Source organism: Rutidosis leptorrhynchoides, chromosome 4 (assembly GCF_046630445.1).
Source record: "Rutidosis leptorrhynchoides isolate AG116_Rl617_1_P2 chromosome 4, CSIRO_AGI_Rlap_v1, whole genome shotgun sequence".
NCBI lineage: Eukaryota > Viridiplantae > Streptophyta > Magnoliopsida > Asterales > Asteraceae > Rutidosis > Rutidosis leptorrhynchoides.
The window spans coordinates 354,551,686-354,559,507 of NC_092336.1; positions in this window are offsets into that span (position 1 = coordinate 354,551,686).

Genomic DNA, 7,822 nt, shown 5'->3' on the forward strand with positions numbered 1-7,822 from the left:
TTTCCTGTTACTGCAAACGATCTTTTTGCCATTGTGCAAAACGTTTTTCTTTTTCTTCTTCTGATATAAACGATGGTGATATAAGATGTTAAATAATATAAGATTAAGATGATGTGGTCACAATAAGGGTAATGGTGAGATGATATACGATGATGTTAAGTAAATTATGATGATAATTTTATGTTAATGATAATGGTAACCGTGAGCTGTGATGATCGTGAATGAATCACGATGATGTATTGATAATGAAACGATGATGAAACGATAAGGGAACGATGATGTTATAAATGATGATGATAAGATAACGATGATAGATGAGTGATGTTAACTAGCGATGATGATTATGATAATGAATGATGTTGGTGAGGATTTGGAATATAAGATAATGAAGGAGATGAGAAGTTGAAAAGATGAACGGCATACTTATTATTTTGTTGTTGTAACCCTTACTACCGTTTGAAGGGAACCGAACCAACTCCCTTTAATTGTTTCATGGATCACTTAGTTGGGCCTTTAATGGTACTTGGACCGCTACTATGTTCAACCCAATCCAAAATGGTGTATTTGAAAACTGGAACGTGATTATCTGATACATGGTTGAAAGGAAACAGGAAGGTGTCGAGTTAAATAATTTAATTCAGTAATATAAATCAGAAATAGATAAGCGGAGGGATGGTTAGGCGTGTTTGGTGATTAGCGAGAGGTCTCGGGTTCGAGCCCTCTCTGCGGCATTTTTTTTTGGAAAAGCTTTTAAAGGTAGTCTCATTCTATTATTTATTATTATCATTATTATTATTATTATTATTATTATTATTATTATTATTATTATTATTATTATTATTATTATTATTATTATTATTATTATTATTATTATTATTATTATTATTATTATTATTATCATCATCATTATAATTATTAGTATAGTATTATTAAGTATTAAGTATTATTACCAAAACAATTATTTTTAATATCATTATTTTTAATATATCATTATTATCATTATTATTACTACAAATAAAATGACTCATGTTAGTATAAAAATTATTTTCAATATCATTATTAAATCTAATTATTAGTATTATTATTATTATTATTTTAGTATTATTATAGCTGATAATTTTACAAATAAAAGAGGTTTATATATAAAAAGTATATTACATATTATATTTTTTTTACAAAATGTTATATTCTATATTAGTAACTAAATTACATATAGTATATAAATATATTTTAATTAATATATTATGAAAATAGATATTAATTTTAATACGTTATATATTTATAACATAAATTTATAATTTAAGAATATATTATAATAAAATATATACATATATGAGACATATAAATTCTATCATTAATAATCATATGTGAATTCTATTCGATCACAATTATATGTGTTAATATATATAACTGATATAGGTTCGTGAATCCAAGGCCAACCCTACATTGTTCAATTGTTCAATGCCGTCATATGTATTTTTACTACAAAATACAATATTGTGAGTTTCATTTGCTCCCTTTTTAAATGCTTTTGCAATATATATTTTTGGGACTGAGAATACATGCGCTGATTTTATAAATGTTTTACGGAATAGACACAAGTAATCGAAACTACATTCTATGGTTGGATTATCGAAATCGAATATGCCCCTTTTTAGCTTGGTAGCCTAAGAATTAGGGAAATGGCCCCTAATTGACGCGAATTCTAAAGATAGATCTATGGACCTTGACATGTCCCATTCGGGTTATGAATGCTTTAGTACTTCGATTATCATATCCGATGAGAGTCCCGGAATGATGGGGATATTCTATATGCATCATGTTAGTTCAGTTATCAAGCGTTCACCATATGAATGATTTTTATCTCTATGCAGTTTGTGAAATGCCTGATATGAGATGATGTTATGAAAAATGAAATGAAAATCTTGTGGTCTTTTAAATTAATGGAAATGATTGTTATGATAAACTAATGAACTCACCAACCTTTTGGTTGACACTTGAAAGCATGTTTATTCTCAGGTATGAAAGAAATCTTCCGCTGTGCATTTGCTCATTTTAGAGACATTACTTGGAGTCATTCATGACATATTTCAAAAGACGTTGCATTCGAGTCGTTGAGTGCATCAAGATTATTATTAAGTCAATTATAGATTGGATATATTATGAAATGGTATGCATGCTGTCAACATTCGATGTAATGAAAGTTTGTCTTTTAAAAACGAATGCAATGTTTGTAAAATGTATCATATAGAGGTCAAGTACCTCGCGATGTAACCAAATGTAATGTATTTGTCCAGATGGATTAGGATGGGTCCTTTCAGTTGGTATCAGAGCGGTGGTCTTAGCGAACCAGGTCTTGCATTAATGTGTCTAACTGATAGTTGTTTAGATGCATTAGTGAGTCTGGACTTTGACCGTGTCTGCATGTCAAAAGTTTTACTTATCATTTTGTGTCGAAAATCATCTACTTATCATCCTTTGGAAATTACCTGCTTATCATTCCTAGTCTAGACACATCTTACTGCATTGATTGCATGAATAGTGTATAGACAAATCCATATCTTAGTGTATCTGTTACTGTAGACTTATCTAACACGTTTCCTTAATTTCCTCCATAATCTACGGGATCTTCTGTACTATATTAGATATTCTATAAAATTAGAATATCATCCGATAACCGAAAATCATTTCATATCGAAAATCCTCTAACTGATCATAAGATATGGATCCTACACCTAGCTTGGATTCCATTAGTTCCGGAAGCAATTTCGAGATGCGTATTGAAGTAGACTCTAAAGGCAGTGAACCCGAAGTGTCTCCACCATTTAGCTATTTTTCTTTCTGGAGGAGATGGGGGTGGGTCCGAGACTTACTCACTCGACGGAGAAATGAAGAAGGCGAGCCTTACCACGAGCCAAACTTACCTCCTAAAATCGGAGAAAATGATGTACTCACTGGTGAACCTATGCGCAACACTGTATTCACCCTTCTTGCTAAAGTTTTCCACCTCGAAGGTCGCATTACTGCAATCTCAGAAAATATTCAACCTCTACTTTCGAATACCAATCGAAGGGGAATATTAGAAGAAGCTAGGGAACTTAGAATTGATAATTAAGATCTATCGAATCAGATGAGTGGATGGATAGAAATGATAGAGGGTAGGATAGAAACCCTGACAAGAATGGTGCATGATCTACAAGCTATACTTACTACACCAACATCATCACCAACCTCAGCACCAACAACACTCGTAGCACCAACATCAACAGTACCACCATCAGCAGCACCAGCAGCATAACCAGTACCAACAACAACAACATCAACACACGTCTTAACCTCGCAATCTATACCTCAAGCATAATCATCGTTCTACGAATCGTTCTACATAAACTATCTTCGTCCTTCATGGCGATTAGGTAATCTCTAATGTTTTAGAGATTATGTACTCTAGTTCTAGCGGTAAATCTGATGAGTTTAATATCACATTGACTCATTAAATCCATGATTACATCTGAAGAAAATATATATGTATATATGTTTTCATAAAGATTGTAATTAAAATTTTTATTGTACAAACTGTTAATGGTAAAAATATTTTAACGGGTAGGTAATACCCGAGGAATATTTAGATTTCACATTAATAAGTTACACTGTACATTCTCCGAAGCTGATTCAACAGTCATTTACTATCCTACTTACATCCACAGATATACGAATCCGTTCACCACAGAATAACCATTTTCTTTCAATTTTATATTTGGATTTTGACATATCAGAATCCAACAAGTGGCATAATGAAGAAAACATTGGACAAAATAAAATTTGTTAGAAACAAACAAATTAACTATGAGAAATTTTGTTAAGAATTCACGCTAACAGAATCCTAGCTAACTGTTCCTAGCTAACTGTTAATACCTTGTTATATTTTAATTATCACAATTTATTTTATCGCAATTTAATTCTCGCAATTTTATTTATTGTCATTTAATTTCTGTTATTTATTTTACGCACTTTATTTATTGTCATTTAATTCCTGCTATTTATTTTATGCACTTTAAATATCGGGACACATATACAAGGTTTTGACATATCATATTGACGCATATATATATATATATATTATTTGGAATAACCATAGACACTCTATATGCAGTAATGATCGAGTTCTCTATACAGGGTTGAGGTTGATTCTACAATAATATATATAATTTGAGTTGTGATCGAGTCTGAGACATGTACACGGGTTACGATACGTATTAATTAATTCGAATATTATATATTAAATTATATATGAATTATCGGACTGTTAACTGTGGATTATCGACTGTGGACTAATGACATTGGACAATTAAAATGAATTAAAATATTGATTATAATATATGAAACTAAATAATTCTTCAAGTTTGCCACTTGATTTCATCTTAAACCTCATTTGTATCTTGACGATTACAATCTGCGTTCAAACCTTTCACGATTCTTGAAAACACCTCAATTTGAGAGGATGAACCAACCGCACTTCGTCTACGGAAGGAAAGATTTATGCATATAGTTATACACCTGAAAAATACTCGGAACCTGAGTAAACGTTTAACACGTGTCTGTGCTAGCTCCTTTGGCATTGTTATTACCAAAAATAACATTGCAACTCTTTTCAAATTAGCCAAATTTGTCACAGCTCCAGCAAGTCAACTTCGACTTTTCAGTCGGACTAGCCTTACTATAACCTTGATATATATGCGTGCTCTTTTATTGTTACCGGGGAATCTTTTATATTCTACTATATTACCAGCAGACGTACCAGCAACCTCGTTGCTCCTTGGCTCAAATCTCTACGACAAATCAATATATTTATCTATTGAAGTCTTATCATGAACTCATCGATATCTTGTAACAATAATTACCATACCAAGTACTGGAAGGCATCAATCGATAATCTCTAAATTCTCAGCGATTCTACGACAACAATTTATATATATATATATATATATATATATATATATATATATATATATATATATATATATATATATATATATATATATATATATATATATATATATATATATATATATATATAACTTCTATCTCCCGGATTTACGAATTTCAATTCCGAATTTCTGAAAAGCGCTTTAGCTTATGAATCAGTTTCCTGAGTTTTGAAAAAGCTGATGAAGCAGTGAAAACTGAAGACTGCCTTAACAGTCAAAAGTTTGGTGATAAAGAATGGAGTGTTGGAAACACTCAATGAAAAAAAAATAATAAAAAAAAATTTGTACTGGAAAAAGGGATTAAGCAACCCATGAAGGAGACTCTGAACAAATCACAAGGGCTAAACTTGTACATAAAGAATCCAAATGATTCAGTATCCACTAAAGTCATTAACGAATACCTTACTCCTGACCCTAAACTCTTGCGGAAAAATTTTCTTCATCAACCTTCGATCTTAGAAATTCCAAAATATCATCATAAATATCTTCAATATTTCTGAGGATATTTTCATAAATATTCTTGTCCGAAATTATTTATCTCTTCGCGCTATCTATGTTACATCATAAAGGAAACTGTATAGTTTCTTTATTCTGTAAACTTTCGAGTTTAAATTCTGAATGTTTTTGAAGTGTTGGGGAACTGATGCATGAGTTAGTATAATATAATGACACTTGATCAACGTGATTATATTACAGTAAGTCATGCTGAGTTTCTAAATGGAACGTGATGATTCACAGATCATAACGTCATCATGTGCCATGTTACACTACTCTTGTATTCTATTTAAACTCAAAAATATTAATAAAATATTTCTTGATGATTCGGTCTTTTCTGAATATTATGGTAATTTAACCAATCAATAGTCGTGCTATTACAACTTCTTTCATAGAACATTCACTCTGTTCATTCCGAAATTCGTATCTACAAATTTTGGACCATTATTCACTTGACTTAAAGTCGAGAAGGGAAAACAAAAGGATGGAACTCCAAAATTTAATGGAAATGAAGAGGGAGGATTTATAGTGAAATATTCGACAGAGCAATCGAAAAAGATTATCGCATTTAATCAAAGAGGATTCTAATTTTCTTAATTACTAAAGAATCAAATCTTATTACGAAGATCTCCTTGAATTCCGGAATTCAACCCTGACTCTGTCAAAAGTTAAGACGAATCTTTATTTTTCCTATTTCAATCTTTTGCGATTGCTTCACTCATACGCTTCAAGTAACCGAATCGTTTAATCGTTTAACCTATATTACTCGGTAATGATAAAACTCTATTTACCACTCATATTCGCCAGGAAAACATTTTTATTGTTAGCCATGATGACCTCACTCAAATTTCGGGACGACATTTCTTTAACGGGTAGGTACTGTGATGACCCGGAGATTTCCGACCAAATTTAAACTTAATCTTTATATGTTTCTGACACGATAAGCGAAGTTGGTAATGATTGAGTCTCAAAAACTTTGGAACAGTTACATGAATGCATTTGCCTTTTTGACCATTCTCGACGATTCACGAACAATAACTTGTAAATAGTTATGTGTGTATATGTAATTATATATAATTGGAAATTGGAATAATAAATTGAAACATTATATGTTGTCGTATTTAAAATTTATTTATGTAAAATAAAATAAAAATAAGATAGTATAATAATTATTATTTAAACATAACTATATATAAATAAAGTATATTAAAAATAAATATTAGATGAATCTTTTGATCAGATTTCATACAGTTAATAACCTGAATAAATAAATGGACTTAATATAAAAATTTGAGATTTATCCGAAGACTTTTATATGTTAACTGGTTAGCAATGGAAACGATATAATACTTCGTAAATTGAAAGTAGGACAAGAGGAGGCGGCTAACTATTTCACCCACTATAATCCGTGACTTTTGTTTGGATTATTGATTTGTTTCTTGTATATGTAAGCCTTATAAAGATATACTTATATATTTATGCATATGGAAATATAGCCACACACAAACACATCCCCTCAATCATTCGTTTACTGTATTTGATTACTTGCTTTCTGTTTTCAATTTCTTTAATCCACTAACATATATTATACATATAGATAGAGAGAACACTATCTAAATCCTATATACATATGCACTGCATAACTCACTCCACAGCCATCCTTCTCGATCACCACGGTTATCATCTTCTCCATCCAAACAACCCTTATTGACCACCCTAACTCCACCACCTACGGTCCTCACCATCATAATTCATTAGCTACAACCACAATCTCCTCTCTCTCACTCATGATTTAGTTTGAGAATACTCGCCAATAAAAAAACATCATTTAACCCTTTGCTTTAAAGCTGATATGTTCCTATACAAAATGAGAAAACACCACTAACGTTATTGTTGCCATGGTTTGATCAAACTACATCAGACTATCGTTATTGCTATTACTACCAAATAACCTATTTTCGTTTACTTATATATATATATATATCACCCACGTTCATCTTCACCATCTAGTCGACCACCATCACCATGATCTTCCATCACCAACCTTTACAACTATAGAACTACCAAGGACCACGGTTGTCCACCACAATCCCACCATGAACTGTCACTCTCTCTCCCTCTCTCATATTTCTACTCAAACCTACAATAAACCAAACACTAACACCATTGATCCATCACCATTTGAAACCCATTTAAGCACCACAATAACTCGTTAAGCTGCAAGTTACTAGTCTTCTGTTTATGTTAAGAACCGATTCATTACCACTTCAATTCACCACAAACCGAACAATCAACATGCTTCCCTTCGTTTTCTGTTTCTTGTCACGAACCAACAATCA